We start from the raw sequence: 17872 nt of genomic DNA on the forward strand, positions 1-17872 counted from the left end.
TTTTCCTCAATTTTTGCGTTTGTAAAAATCATATAATCTTTATTAACCTACATAATTGTTCGATACATGATATTTGAAAAAAAGTTTCCTTTCATAGGATTGAGTAAAAGCTTCATTAGCAGAAAGAAAATCTTTCTGGCATCATTGCATTGGAAACTTCATCGTTCAAGATTATAATAGTTTACAAAGACCACACAACCTCCTTTTCGTTAAGAGATTGAAAAAGAGGAGACCTTTTCAAATCATTTTTACACCCACTTGATCCCTCCTTTGACGTTAATTGGAGGAAACGTATAGTTTTGAGACATGAAGAGCGCTTCGAAAGCTAAGCTGGACAGTAGTTATCAAATGGGTGAAGATATGAGCGTCACACTATGGAAATGAATATCAAATTTTCAAGTATTATTTTAAAGTTCTTTTTATTTATTTATATATTTATTTGGTTTTTGCTCTTCCAGAGCATAATAAACTTACATTTCATAATATCTTATCAACACCATAATTTGATGAGAACTTCATTTTTTGGTGAAGACCCTGCTGGTATTATGAACACTGAACTGTGAAATGGAAAAACACATAATTCGAAGAGCGAAACAAGACGTTTCGTTTATAATATGTTTAATGAGGTGTTTCGTGCTTAGCGCATATTATGTTGTATGGTGTATCCTGAAAATTTGAATAACGTTTGCAGAAACTCTGATGCCATATGTCGGTTTGTTGTTAGATTTTTCAACTCTCAATATGTTTCGGTAATCTCGAAAAGAAAATTATAACTCATAAATATACCCCTCTGTTGCTGTAAACATATTATAACAACTGAATGATATCAAATTTCAGATGATACGTAAGAAAATGCAGTCACACGCTACTCAAGAAATGGCGGATCATAATAAAATGGTGCGTGTTTTGTGGTGTATGTTTAGAGATACCCCTAGAATCTTCTGATTAACAATAGGTAAATAGGTCTCATGGATGTTTTGGGAATTCAAGTATGCGATACGTCAAAGATAAAACATTTTTCCTCTTGTGATTACAGATTATGCAGCTATAATAATTAATATCTATTACTCTTCGACTAAAGCGAGTTTAACTATTATTTAAAAAAAAACATTATGACGTAATTTTAACCAATATGAAATGTTCATCTAACGGTTTCCATGCTAATGGCAGTAACCCTAAACTTGATAGATCGAGAGGCATTATATCTAAGAACAAAGACGGGTTAATCTAGTTGCATTATATGTTGTCTATTAATATATTCTCGCATCAGTAACTCATCTAAAATACATCATACAATTTTTATTAAAATACGGTAGGGGAATAAGTGTGCCTATCATTATTGTTCTTGACATACAGCTTAAGGTCACCAACCCATTGCAAACAAATTCAAATGAAATAAATGTTGGTTCGTTAGGTTTATGATGTATATGTCCTAAATCCTTGAAAATGTTTTAGGAAGTGTTAATTCATTTCTATAATAAATATGTGATAACGTGGTCCCATATGAAGATAGAATATGGCTCAAACTGTCGAAGTTTGGTATGGTGACAGAAAGACCGATCACAAAAGAGTGACAATAAGAAACTGCTTGATGGCCCATATTCTAAGACTCCTTCACGATTTTATGCAGCATATCTGCTATCATTATTACTATTATAATTATTATTATTATTATTATTATTATTATTATTATTATTATTATTATTATTATTATTATTATTATTATTTTTTGGGTCTATCACAGTCATCATAACCGACTAAGTGGTTTTTATAGTGAGGGGTGTTCCAGGTTGCATCCTTCCTACTACTTCGGAATCTTGTTTTCCAGGTTCCCTTTCAGGGATCTTGGGAGAATCGTTCCTAGTGTTCCTATGATTATGGGAACAATTTCCACTGGCATATCCAATAGCCTTCTTATTTCTATATTTAGGCCTTGATACCTATCGATTTTTTCTCTTTCTTACTCTCTTCTTCTTCTTCTTCTTCTTCTTCTTCTTCTTCTTCTTCCTTCTTCTTCTTCTTTCTTCTTCTTTCTTTCTTTTCTTCTTTCTTTACTTCTTATTATTATTATTATTATTATTATTATTATTATTATTATTATTATTATTATTATTATTATTTATTATTATTATTATTATCAGCTTTTAGGAATTCCAATGTAGTTCATTTATTTTATACATACCGCTGTGGCCATTTCCTGCGTAAGAATAAAACGTTTACAGTCTTTGTAAGGCCTCGCTTTGCAACCCGTATACGTTCATATTCACTGTGAATATCGTAATGCGATGGACATGAGCCAACGCTTGCACGATTTATGATTTGTAGGAAAAGGCAAAGCAACAGAGAAACTGAGGTATACATTCAATTCTTCTTCTTCTTCTTCTTCTTCTTCTTCTTCTTCTTCTTCTTCTTCTTCTTCTTCTTATTATTATTATTATTATTATTATTATTATTATTATTATTATTATTATTATTATTACGAGCGAACAGAAGTCATTACTGGAAACAGGCTCCTTTCTAGTGGTCCAACCCGGCCCGATCCTAATACCATTCAAATGTTAATTTCTGGAAATCTATTGAAGATTAAAGAAAAATTCGTTCGGCAGATGAAAGCTAACGTCTTTAAATTTCATCCCATTAAAGATTTATTTTGAGAATATAAGTTCACATGAAAAATGACGTTTCAATTATTTCACTATAATTTTCTCAAAATTGATGATTTCAGCACCAAGTTCGATAGTTTTCTCGAATACTAGGTTTAGTTAGACTACGTCTACTCACCCCCGATATAAAGAATCATTTCGCATCGTATTGTTTGCCATATCATTATCATTAGCAGTTTGATGTTGGAAGACTATTTGAAATGCAATTAACGATAATGTTTATGTAGCAAAGAGTTCCGAGAAACCTACTTAACCCTTTGATTGTTTAACTAGAAGCCTCGTGAATTACCGCCTTTAGGGCGCCTTACTGGTTATTATTATTATTATTATTATTATTATTATTATTATTATTATTATTATTATTATTATATTATTATTATTATTATTATATTATCTTATTATCTTATCGTCTTATTATCTTATTATCTTATTATTTTATTATTTTATTATTTCATTATTATTATATTATTATATTATTTTATTATTTTATTATTATTATTTTATTTCTTATTATTATCGGATAAGCAAATCCCCATTTATGTATATGTACATATATTTAAAGATCAAATTATACAGATAGCTTTCGGGAATCTGTTCGGTTCCCCTTTTGAATCTAATACCTTGATGTAACACACGTACATACCAAGTAAACATAAAAGGACTGAAAACAAGCGAAGTTGTTTATAAACTAATTGACCTGTCATAAAACATATAATTATTATTATTAATATTATTAAAAACCCGGAGATTCTCAAGGAAACCTACAGAAATCACACTGTAGATTTCACCGTTAGTGGAAAACTGATGTTATAATTATTAACTTCTTTGGCCACCGAGCCACAAAAATTTGTTCGAAAATAAAGATACTGAATATCAACATATCGGGGTCATCTATTTTCAAACTTGTCTCTATTCTTTGTTACGAATCTCCCTATGATATCTTGATAGTTTAAATCAGTATAAAATAAGAGATTGCATAACTAAAATTCGTAGAAAGCATTTTGCGTGAGAGTTACACTGATCTTTTGCAGTATATATAATTCTCAAATCTATATTCAGCTCCCTCTCTCTCTCTCTCTCTCTCTCTCTCTCTCTCTCTCTCTTTCACACACTTCCAGTTCCCAACACTGAAGAAATTGCCATTTACTGAAATGGTAGGACTGAAAGATATAATTACTCTTTTCATCGTCCCGTCTCTTAAGCAATATGCCTTGGGAAGTGTTTTCCGAGAAACCTGCTGATGAAATTGTCTTCATGAATAATGTTCCAGACTACGGAACAGGATGCCGGGAATTGCCACGTTTTTATAAAAACAGTTTTACTTAAGTGATAAACGGAGAAATGCAATGCAGTTTGCAATTAACCTAATTAGTTGTTCGTTTTTATGAACCTTTTCGCCTTTTACTTCAAGAATCCTTTTCCCCCTGTGAATTAACGAATAAACACATTTGTTTTTATACGTTAGTTATCTGTAATAATATGGGAAAAATATCATTCCATTGTCAAATAATGAACGCATTTAGACCCTTATGAGTAAAATCGTGGTAGGAACATTTTCAGGAAAATAAAACTGAAACATAGAATGAATAAATTGACTCTAATCGCAACTATACTCTGGTTTTTTTTTTTTTTTTTTTTTTATCTGTCCACCCGCCTGTGGTGTTTGAGTGTGGTAACACTGCGTCCTGGGCTTTAGATAGTTACACTGTGTAAGTTTTAGGTAAATAAAAGGATATCTGGGTGTACATTTGCAACTGAAAAGTGTTTTAATAATTTACTATATGCGAATTACACCGTTAATATTCGAAATAGGATGTTGTTTTATTGTTGAATGTAAGCTGAATGTAACTATCCAAAGCCCGGGACGCAGTGTTACCATACGCAAACACCACAGGCGGGTGGACAGCTGGAAAAAAACCGAGTATAGTGAAGAAGAGCAGGAACGGAAAAAGTTCAATCCATTTGGTGACCGAGGAATGTCTGAAACTAATTTTGCTGATGTCAAGCTTTAACGAAGAGAAGGGCACCAGGAAGCAGGTCCTTCTTATGAGACGTCAATCTTGCAGTCAGTCTCGTCCGTGACTTTTTTTGAAAATGCAGACGATTTCTTTTCTTTCGACTTCACAGGCAAATGGATAATCATTATATATGAGCTGTTGCCTTTAATATTGAAGAGGTAAAGAATTTGTTATTATATTTCTTTTAACTGACGTAAAATATCTGCAGCCGATATCGTTGTATTTATTGACAGGTGCCGATCACGAGCTTCCGTCAGTCGCGTAAAATAAAGTGGTATCGGCAGAGGACATTCATCCTCAGTAAGAAAAAAAAAAAAAAAAAAAAAATTATGAGCAGAAGTGTCTTCAGCACAACAGAGTTTCATGTACAGCCGCTTACACCGTATAATCAAGGACATCGAAAATAGATCTCTTTTAGGCCGGGTATTCACGCACAGGTTTACCTGTCAGTCTTCCTGTCAGTTCATCGGAATCGCTGTCCGAAACTGACGTTAAAACGTACTGTGGACGTCAGTTTGTGGGCGGAGTCTAGTCAGTCCACTCACCAACGATTTTATGACAGTTCGCCGCTGGATTTCGCCTGGGAAGGATCTCAGCCGCTCAGACCAGAATATGAACAAACTGTGTATAGGCCTACTTTATTTCATTGTTGGACCTTGCTGCGCTGTTTGTAGACCGTTGTGAGTCAAATTCAGCATATGATAAATAAAAACTATTTCCAAGTGATAAATACAAGTTGAAATAGGACTAGGCCAGTGACTTGCCTTTTCATGAAAGGTGTTACCCCAGGTCTAATTTAACCTTATTCATTAATATTGTAGGAGAATAGACATCATAGGCAATACTTAGACCGTGCTCTGTTACGCCATTTTGCTTTTCTATTTTGATGTGAATTGCCGCAGCAGCAATATAGTCTATGTAGGCTATTGCTCCACCGCTTATCACCCAGTGGAGTCTCCATCGCTACCGTATAGTTGTTGCCACGACGAAGGCTAGGCTAGAAATGAGGGCAATGACCTCGAGTTGACTCTCCAACTGACAGTTTATAAAGGGCCCCAAAAGCGGCCCGCACACGCTCAAATTTTTGGTCCAATTTTTTTATGCCAAATTATTTGACATGAATTTGATCGTGTGTGGCGTAATTTGATGGCCTAAAAGGTTTGATGCCAAATTTTTTACTGATCTGATTTCAGTAGATATTTTTTGAGCCAACGTCAAATAACTTGTGCGTGTGTGGTACCTAGCAATAATTTGCGCAAATTAGTTAGTGATTAGACATAATCTGAGGAGGACGTGCGCGGCTCATCGTCGTCATGGCTCCAACAAAACATGAAAAGAAATTTCTTCTTGAGCTTATTGATGTTTATAGAAGTTTACCACAACTTTGGAACATTAAAAGTGACTGTTATAGCGACATAAATTAAAATGATATGGCATATGAGACTCTTCTACAGAAATTCCGTGATTATTATCCGGAAGGGACGAAGGAGGAGCTGAAGAAGAAAATAAACTCACTGCGGACGAGCTTCCGAAAAGAATTAAAAAAAATAGAAGACTCAAGCAGATCTGGAGCAGGAGCAGATGAAATTTATGAGCCGTCACTATGGTGTTTTGATGCTCTTTGGTTCCTGAGTGACCATGAAACACCGGCTTCTTCACGAAGCACAATACAATCGACTGTGTGCTCTTCAACGCTAAGCCAAGAGCCAACGCTGTGTATGCATCCATGATGACACTCGGGAGCAAAATGAAAATTTGATGAGAAGTTTGAGCGTGTAGGGCGAACGTCAAACCGTCAAATAATTTGACATAAAAAAATTTGACCAAAAATTGGAGCGTGTGTGGGCCGCTATAGACGTTACGACCGGCGGATCAGGTTCCGTTCTGTCTCCGGCATCTGTGTTGCCCATAGACGTTCAGATTCACTTCAGTTTGCCGAAACCTGGTAGAGTGAGGACATGGCCGCTCCGCTCAGTGATGACGCTATAGACCGATCTTGCAGCTGAAACTAGAAACCCGCAGCGAAAATGGAGAGCCTGAATTGAACTAGGGTTGAAGAAATGAAATGAATTATCTCACAATTGTTTAGTTAATGAATTGAAACTTTACCTTTGTGACTGGTTCGATTACCTGTGGGAGCAGACCGCCAGGGAATTATTACATACAATAAAAAAAAGACACATACACAAAAACAAAATCATTGTACGAGAGGTTGCTGGACACACTTTGCTTACACGCTACAAGTCGTTCCTTGTGGCATAATAATCCTAGAAACATGTAAAGCAATTATTCAAGTTATGGAACGCGAGTTTACAAAGGTAAACAGCAACTATGTTGCATGCACAGCATCTTTCATATTCTAGTGGTATACAGCCTGGTGTAGGTACAGTATATTTACAGTTCCGTTAAAGCAGAATAGGCCCTTAAACCTACGGTTCTGTACCCAAGTAAGAATACAAATTTATTTAAACAAGGAAAATTTAAATATTATTGAAAGTATTGTCATAAACTTATTTTTTGTGCGACAAATAACAATGTAATTTAAACAACAGTACTACTAATACATAAAAATATAGCATACAAACACAATACGTAAATACATAATATACTCACACATAAGTGTATATATATATATATATATATATATATATATATATATATATATATAATATATATATATATATACACACACACACACACACACACATATATATATATATATATATATATATATATATATATATATATATATATATATATATATATATATATATATATACTTGGTGCGTGTGCGCGTAGTGCTATTGTTTAAATTACATTGTTATTTTCTATACATAAATAAAATAAAAAGTCTATGACAATATATTCAATAATATTTCAGCGTTCCATGTATAAACTAAAAATTCTGTGTACAAAGTTGAAAATTGTACACTTCACTTACTTGGCAACAGAACCGTAGGTTCAAGTGTCTATTCTGCGTTAACGGATCATATAACTGTATACTAAACTACCGTATATGCCATTAGACTATGCAAGATGCAACATTATATATATATATATATATATATATATATATATATATATATATATATTATATATATTTTTATATATATTATATATAAAGGTTTTTTGCCACGAAGGAAAAAAATGAAACAGCGACATAGCCAAGTACTTTCGGTCCTGTTCGGACCCTTCACTGAGGCAAACTGATTTTACAAAGAACAACATAGTCAAAAGAAGGCTTAATATGCAAACTGACACTACCAGATTGGCCATAAGGGCGATTTTCACTCTACAGAAAGGAGGAGTCGCCAGAGGCTAGCCACACCTTGAAGGATACCCGCAGTAAACAAGTGATTCTTCCAGAAAACAGTACATTTTGAAAAAAAACACTGGAGCATATACAATTTAATATCATGAATTTTTACACTCTGTGCTAGAATATTTAAGTAATCAACTTGTACTGCATGAATTGCCTATGTCCGTTAGTCACATAATTTCCTTAATTAAGTTATGTATTTGTGATTGCAGATTTATTTTTAATGGAGAATATTACCAACAAATATTTGGTATGGCCATGGGTAACCCTTTATCACCTCTCCTTTCAAACTTATATATGGAATTTTTTGAGAGACAACACCTCCCGAATATCACACTTATCCCCTTAAAATGGTACTGATATGTCGATGATATCTTAGTAGTCTTACCTGGTGGTATCGATGTAAATGATTTACTGTCTAAATTGAATAATTTAGTGCCATCCATAAAATTCACTGTTGAAATTGAAAATAACAATGTCATCCCTTTCCTAGATGTATTAATACATAGAGAATCTTTCCAATGCAAATTCAGTATTTATAGAAAACCCACAAATAATTCAACATATGTACATTTTTATTCTGGCCACCATCTTAATATTAAAATTTAAATTTTTTCTTCTATGTTCCTACGCGCTTTGCGTATCACGAGTCCACAATATCTGGACCAAGAAATAGAATACATAAAAAAGATAGGAAACGATCTCTGCTACCCACCTCATTTAATTGATTTATGTTATCAAAAAGCTCACAAAAAGTTTTATAATGTTGCTATTAATGAAAAAGAAATGCCTAAAAATGTACTTAGCTTACCTTATTTTCGTGGATTTGAAACCATAAAATCAATATTTAAATCGTTTTAATGTAAATGAGCGTTCTCTTATAACAATAACCCATTTAAAAGATATTGTTGCTAATTTAAGAATTAGTCCCGCGTTTTTTTAATAAATAAAAAACAAACATCGTTTACAAAATTCCTTGTAAGGATTGCCCTTCGTTTTACGTTGGTCAGTCAAGTAAAAATTTATGTGTACGTATAAAGCAACATATGTATTCAGTTAGAACAGCCCAGACTTCAAATGCACTGTTTATCCATCTGAGTGAAAAATCTCATTGTATTAATTGGGGTGGTACCTCGGTAGTTGCTAGATCTAATGATTATGTTTCAAGAAATTTACTGGAATCGGCAATTATACAAATCACTAATAAAAACAACCTAAATCTTAGTCTGGGAATGTACCATTTGGACCCATATATTTGTAAGATGTTTATGAAGGACCCTATAATAAATGAACAACTAATAAATTAGTCCCACATGTATATAGTTATTATTTCTCTCTCTCTCTCTATTCTCCTCGCTCTCTCGCTCTCTCTCTCTCTCTTCTCTCTCTCTCTGGTTCGATATTCTCTCTCCCTCTTTCTCTTGCTCGATATATATATATTTATATTTTCTTTCGTCTTTTCATTAATAATAATTTTTGTTGGGAAAATTTGTGTAAAAATTCATGATATTCAATTGTATATGATCCAGTGTTTTTTTCAAAATGTACTGTTTTCTGGAAGAATCACTTGTTTACTGCGGGTATCCTTCAAGGTGTGGCTAGCCTCTGGCGACTCCTCCTTTCTGTAGAGTGAAAATCGCCCTTATGGCTAATCTGGTAGTGTCAGTTTGTATATTAAGCCTTCTTTTGACTATGTTGTTCTTTGTAAAATCAGTTTGCCTCAGTAAAGGGTCCGAACAGGACCGAAAGTACTTGGCTATCTCGCTTTTTTCATTTTTCTCCTTCGTGGCAAAAAAAAAAACCTTTATTTATACATAGCATCACGTTTTATATACTTCGTGATCAAGTTATTCATATATATATATATTATATATATATATATATATATAATATATATATATATATATATATATATATATATCATCCTTCAATCATTTTCCAACTAATTTATCATAAGCCTAATTTTGCTCTTCTACGACGTTTAATACACTCCTCCCAGAACTTATCTGCGGACGCAGCTGCCATGTTTCCGCATCATGAAGCGTCTCGTTGAAACTGAAGTAAATCTTCAGATCACGCCATAGACGTGGAGGCTTCCGGCCACCTGAACTAAATCGGATGCCACGAACCTGGCAACGGCAGGTTGCGAGTTGGTCGGAGAGGCCGACGGACTCCGCCCACTTTTGGTCGGACGATAACTCCATAGGCAGTGAGATTTCCTTCCGATTCAGATAACCGGATCCGGCGATCGTAACGTCTATGGGGCCCTTAAGCCCGCCAGCCTGCACAGTTATAACTGCGCAGTCCAACTGTGCAGGCAAATCTTCCCCACTAAGGCTGTTTCCTCAGTCCTCCGTAGCATCCATGGCATCAGCACACGATGCTCTGGCTGTAATTGGCTCTCTGACATAATAAAAATCTCATAAACGTGAAAGAGTGGTTGATGAAAACGAATTAAATACTCCCATGTGAAATTGTTAAGAGTTTAAATTTGACCCCGCGGACTTTTATAATGTTTATTGAATATTTTATGAATGAAGGAAGAGCTCCATTAGAAAGATGATGTTATATTCGTAATCGTTTGCTTTCGTTTCAAAGTTGACACATATAGGCATATATAGGCCTAATATTTTTTCTATTTCATTAACAGGGTTAATACTGATTCGTATTCGTTTAAAGACTGAATTTCGTATAATGTGTTACAAAGAATGAAAACCCTTAGTTTACTACTGTCTTCCTGTGTTTCATTAGTATATTGATTAGTCTGATTTCATTTCAAAGAGAACTTCCGTGAGATGTAAGCAATGAAAAAATATACAAAGACGAATATTGTTTGATTTTGTCTCATCAGAAAGTAGAATATTATTTTACTCTCATTTTAAAAACGAATTACATACCTGGTGCATTATCACGAATACACGCATATAGCCCTATTCTTGATTTACATTATTTTGTCATAATAAACATTTATTCTCATGGAAAAACTGTCTTGCATATATGGTTTATAACCACGAATACACATATACAGGCTTAATCTGTTCGATAGCCTTTGGATTTACTTACCAAAGTCCCATTCATATAGATTTCAATGAAATCTACAAGGCATTCAAGAATGTTGCTGTCACTTTCAGCCTTCATTATACTCTTATTTTTCCCGTGGAAAAATGGCAAAATTATAAATATATATTATTCTGACTTCCGTATCAATTATTAAAAACAGGTAAATTTAATATATCCTCAATTTAGGTATAAATCCTTTACATTTCAATAAAACGCGGATGGACAGCGAACGGAGCCACAAAAATTGCCTCTACCACATTAACGTTGCATTGCGCATGCGCAGCCGTTTGGCCTGGTGCTCATCGATTGAGATGAGTTATTTACCCAGGCCGTCTGCGCAGGCCAGAAAAACTGTGCAGGTTGTCCACACTAACGTTCAGTTATAACTGCACAGTCCAACTGCGCAGTTATAGCTGCGCAGACATAACTGAACGTTAGTGGCGGCCTTTACGTGTGGACGCTCATCCGTCGAACGATCGTGGGTTGACTGACAGGTAAACCTGAGCTTGAATACCCGCCCTTACGATGGTTTCAGTACAATGCTTTATGAGCCGCGGCCCATGAAACTTTAAACACGTCCCGGTGATGGTCTATCCTGTATCGGTGCCAGAATCACGATTATTGCTAAATTTAACCTTAAATAAGATAAAAACTACTGAGGCTAGAGGGCTGTAATTTGGTAAGTTTGATGAATGGATGGTGGATGATCAACATACTAATTTGCAGTCATCTGGCCAAAGAACTTTTTAAGATCTGAAGGAAGGCGGACAGAAAAAACTGCAGACAGAAAGAATGGAGACAGAAAAAAGTGAAGACAGAAAAAAATGCAGTCAGAAAAAAGTGCGTACAGAAAAATGTGTAGACAGAAAAGGTGGATTCTGAAAAAAAGTGTGGACAGAAAGTGTAGATAGAAAAAGTGCAGACAGTAAAAAGTGCAGACAGAAAAAGTGCGTTTAGAAAAAAGTGTGAACAGAAAAAGTGCAGACAAAAAAAGTGTGAACAGAAAAAGTGCAGACAGAAGAACTTGTGGACAGACAGGAAAATAGTTTTCTGTTCAGAAAACTAAACATCATTCTGATATTGTTTTGACTTTACTGAGGCATATATTAACAAATACTCAAACCCTCGGACGTGTTGTGACCAATAGCATTCTGTTGAGCTGGGAATAAAAGTTATGCACTTGCTCGTTAGACGACTGTGGCTGTTGAACCCGGAAATAAACAGGACATGTGGTTACGAACCTTTCCGCCCGAAAAAAAAAAGACGAATGATGTAACTAACAAATATATATTATATATAGATTTTATATATATAATATAATAATTATATATTATATTATATATATACACGCACGCATGCACATACACAGATATATATATATATATATATATATTATATATATATATATATATATATATTATATATATATACAATTACCCTAAATAGATTCTCTCTCTCTCTCTCTGTCTTACAAACACACTTTGATATCATTTTTTAATTCATATTGCTGATGATGAGTAGGTAAAAATAATTATTGCAGATACGTTTGCACTTAATTGGGTGACTTCTAATGAATTATTCGTTACGCAATTAAACTGTCGTTAAAGGATAGTATGGGCGTTTCGTTTGTATATTGTAAAGAAGGAAAACTCATATGTATTAGGGTACATTATATTCAAAAAGAGAAAGCTAGTCTTAATTAATTCCGTTTCTGGGATTTATGTCGCTAATATTGATACAAACCGGCACATTCGTTTTAATTTAGTTGAAGAACTATTTTCAATCTAAGCAGAAGAAATGTTTTTCCGCTGCTTAAAAATCTTTGATACTTCTTCCTCTCTGTGATTGACACGGAATTGACACGACATGCGAAATATAGCGATAACCTGAAAAGCTCTTCAAAATTGCATCAGGGGGAACTGTTCGCCAAGTCATTTTAATTTTGAAATGCAGTTCTCTCAAGGCTTAAAAATAAGAGTTTCGTTACACACACACACACACACACACACACACACACATATATATAATATATATATATAGATATATATATATACATGTATATGTATATATACATATATATATATATATACTATATATATATATATATATATCTATTATTATATATATACATATACATATACATATATCTATATAATATATCTATATATATATATATATATATATATACATGTATAATGTATATATACATATATATTATATATATACATATCATATATATATATATCTATATATTATATAATATATATCTATATATACATATACATATACATATATAATATATATATATATATCTATATATATATATATATATATATATATTCATATGTGTGTGTTTGCGTGTGTTAGTTATTCTTTCAAGGCTCGGTTCCTGTAGTATTTTAATACCTTTTTGGGTCATCTGATATTCACCCTTGCACGATTTCGCCTAAGTATTATCTTTGTACATGAAAGTCATCACTCTTGCCATCATTATTGATATGTAAATGATTCATCTTATTATCCTTGGTGGCATCATTACTGTTAGTTTTATTGCATTCTTTTTCGAAATCTTCGAGTGCTAACTCTCAACTGAAGCTGGGAAGTGATGCTCACTTTGGATTCATAATATCTCCCTCCCAGAAGGCTTTGTGCTGCTTCCATAAAAATCGTATTGAATTCGTCCTCTGGCTATAATCCCTAATATCAACGACAACTGGGACTTCTTTTCTTCTCTTGAACGTTTCGTCGGGGGGAAAAAAAGCTTCCGTGCTTCGCGTTTTGGCATAATCGACCGAAATCCTCTTGTTTGTTTTGTCACGTTTCCTAAACGACCGATTTTTACTTCTGTGTGAATTTCTTGCACGTTAACTTGCGTTTACAGGTTATACTCAGAGAACACTTTTGCCCGTTATGATTTTATCTTCAATAATAACATTTTACCTCTTGCTCTGTTTCTTTGTTAAAGACAGTTTTAACTATTAAGTTATAAATCACCGCGCAAGCCAAAGATTCCTCCACGTTCCTTAATGATAGCAATGAATAACCTAACATTAATCTTTCCAAGTACATGAAAAATCTAAAATAAGTACTCGATTACAATAGCATTATTTTTTCAGAATTTAATTTACATGGAGTTTTTCTTCAAAGTGCTCTATCTTATTATAAACACGAGCATGATACATCAATCCTATGCATGAGAAGAAGGACGATTCTTGCGGCAAGTGTGCTTCAGAAGTCAAAGAGCTGCAGTCGCCGAGGCATGGCGTATCAGCAAAGAAATGATGACTTCGATTCGTAAAATGATGCGTGAAAAGCAACTTCCAAATTTTGGAGGCAAATCTTTCAAAGGCACAGTCAACTTTTTTCATAGCCTCAGTAGCATCAATTAGGAAGCATGAAGTCTTAACGTCCTGATCCAACGAAGAGAGAGAGAGAGAGAGAGAGAGAGAGAGAGAGAGAGAGAGAGAGAGAGAGGGAGAGAGAGAGTCCTTATCAAGGTATTGTTCATTCACCCTAATCAAATTGGGGTGATGATGATAGACTTTGATCTTAACTAGCAGGATTCGCCCGGTAGGCTACAGAAATGTTTTTCTCTACAAGTCTATCTCCAATACAACGACAAGAACAGTCAAATAATTTTCATTCGTAGTGCATATTGCAAATTTAGATGTAATTGCATTACATGGGAAGGACAAATAGGGATTCTGTTTGGGTAATTAGACGGCGTAGAACTAGAGAGTGAATGACGGTTTATAGAGTTCAGCAAATACAGTTTCGGTGGTAACGCCTGAAAAAGTACAACGTATTATCTAGGGGATTGTATTGGTTATGCCAAGAAGAAAGTCTAATGGTAATTATACAGGGTCTAGAAACGGAAAAAAGGGAAAATGATTAGATTTACAAGTAAAGTATTTGAGACTATGTAGTTAATGGAGAAAATAATAAAAGTAGGGTTTGCTCTAGAAGGCCGAGACCTCTGGATCTTACCGGGCTTCGTTGATTGAGGGTTAAGTTCTCTATTAATGAGAAACGGTAGAGGACCCCCCCAATATATACAAATATATATATATAATATATATATATATATATATATATATATATATATATATATATGTGTGTGTGTGTGTGTGTGTGTGTGTGTGTGTAAGTGTGTAAGTGTGTGTGTATGTGTCTGTGTATTTATATATATAATATATATATATATATATATATATATATATATATATATATATATATATATATATATATATATATATATCCCACTAAGGGATTCAGAGCAAATGAAACACGGTCTTTCGGGAACACCTTTTTATCAAGCATCGGATAGAGGTGAAAGTTAGAAAGTGTATATTCTATAAACTTACCTAACTTTTGCCAGTATTATTTAGCACCTAAGTTCGATAATATTGATATTTTTCGAGTAAAATGAAATCGCCGATGCCGGTACCGCGTTCTAAAACCATTCATGGCGTAAGCATAATATGACGTAAGTCCTTTACACAGTCTAGGCTTCAACCAATTCGATAATGGCCGGCAGGATGTGGAATTGTCCCTTTGGTTGCAAGACTGCATTTGTGCTACGGCTGCCACTTTGTATACACGCGAGAAGGCCCGTGGCAAGTTTTCTATAGTGGATAATAGCTACTTGGCAAAACTCATCCTTTGCTGCAGCTAATAGAAGGCTATGGGGTCAAAACCTGTGGTAAAACCAAACGGATTGCCTTTTTTTTATTCCCGCCCTGAATAGATGTAGAGCTAACAAATGAGCTATAGACTGGTTCATTATGTGGTTCATTATGGGTACTAATATAATCAATTAATAAATAAATAAGTAAATATTATATATATATATATAATATATATATATATATATATATATATATATATATAATATATATATATATATATGTATATATATGTATATGTATATATATATATATATATATATATATATATATATATATATGTACATATACACATATATATATATATATATATTCATTTAAAATAAAAACGCATATGAAAATACCAGCTGTCAAAATGTTACCAGCAGAGAGAGAAGAGAAATTTGCAATGTCCCGACCAAAGTCTGCAATCTTTTCTTACAGCAGACATCCATCTGTGTTCGGTGGCCTGGAAAATGTATGCAAATATGGTATTCCGGTCGCTTTATAGCTTCAATGGGAACACACCGTAACACCATTAAATCTTGCGAAGCTACATATCAGCATAATCACTTTCTAACGTAGTTTATGGGATCGCTGGTACAAGGACTTTATTCTGGTTATTGAATATTTGTTTGAGACTTGCTATACTTACTTTATTATTTACATCTGTTTTGAACTTCGAATAACCTCAAGTCCTTGATTTTCTTTTCTGTATGTCAAGTAGGGAGACAGATACCAGGTAGGAGTTTGTCTTTGTGTTGTCGGGCAGGACCTCCTCCGACTCCCCGGTACCTGTGGTTACCTGAGTATTCATGTCCTCCCTCGTCTGCAGAGCTGAGATGTATTGGATCACGGCCTCCTTAAAGGCGATTTGAATTTATTTTGGATTGAAGTTTCCACTGTTTTGTGTGAGGAGTTTGTTGATTTTTTTATATATCTATTTTTCTATACATATATATATATATATATATATATATAATGCTATATTTATAGACTCTGATGGTCCTTATGGCCTATCGGCCTTGATGTTTGTTATAATAGGGTGTTTAGATTGTAATTCATAGGTAGGAATTTAAGTGTTTTCTCACTTTTATCCTTCACCTTCTTTCTTTCGCTTATAGTTATAGGTATATTTGGATTTTGGCCTGGCCAGCCATGGTATGAATATATTCCTTTTTAGATGTATACTTGCGTTTGTTCTCTCTCATGTTTCTATCTAGGGCTTAGTTTTCTTAGCGTTTAGGGATCCTACAGGATTATTTGAGGACTAGTGTACATCCTTTTCAGTCACAAGGTTGACTTAATGTTATTTTTATTGTGAATAAATATTGTTGAGTTTTCCCTTTTGTTTTCGTCTCCACTGACCATTTTACGCAGAGTATTTTTGAACATCACTGAGAATATAAATAGTGCAATAAAAGAACTGCACCAGGACCCAATAAAGGGGCGGGTCCGTAACGAGTGGCGACCAGTGACAGGATATTCTCAGGGATACTCGGTATCTTGGTCTGTGGAGCGACACTGGGGTGGTCTCTCCGATATTTATTTTGTAGTATTGCCTTTCTCCCTATACACTTTATTTTTTTGGCATAATGGAAGAGTTTGTTTTTGATCCTGCCGAATATTTGGGGTCAGCCGATTGTATAAAGCATTTGCCGTATTGAGTAGGAAGCATTTAATTTCTTGTGCTCAGTGGTTAGGTGTTCCGCTGAAATCTGCGGGCACTAAGAGGGAAATATTGATGGCAGTAAGAGATAAGATTTCTCAAGATTTAGCAGAGGCTGGAAATTTGATTAACGAAAGTCGAGAGGACAGTGATGATGAAGGTAGTACGTTTGATGTAGATTCAGAGGAGGAAAAATTGAGTGTGAGAGCAGGTTTGACTTTGTTTGAGGAAGTGTTCCAGTTTTGCTCTGAGTATCATTATGCCGCTTCAGTGTTAATTCTTTATTATTATGCTGCTGTTTTTACATTTATTGTAATCGTTATTTCACTGCTTTTTCAATTTGTTTGTGTATTATGCTGCCTGATTTTGTATATGTATTTATGTACTGCACTGCTTTTTCATTTATACCGTGGTCCTCTATATATATGATGTCGCTTTTATTATATTAGTTATGCTGCTTATGAAATTGTTTGTTGAAT

This window comes from Macrobrachium nipponense, chromosome 11, assembly GCF_015104395.2.
Source record: "Macrobrachium nipponense isolate FS-2020 chromosome 11, ASM1510439v2, whole genome shotgun sequence".
In the NCBI taxonomy this organism is placed as follows: domain Eukaryota; kingdom Metazoa; phylum Arthropoda; class Malacostraca; order Decapoda; family Palaemonidae; genus Macrobrachium; species Macrobrachium nipponense.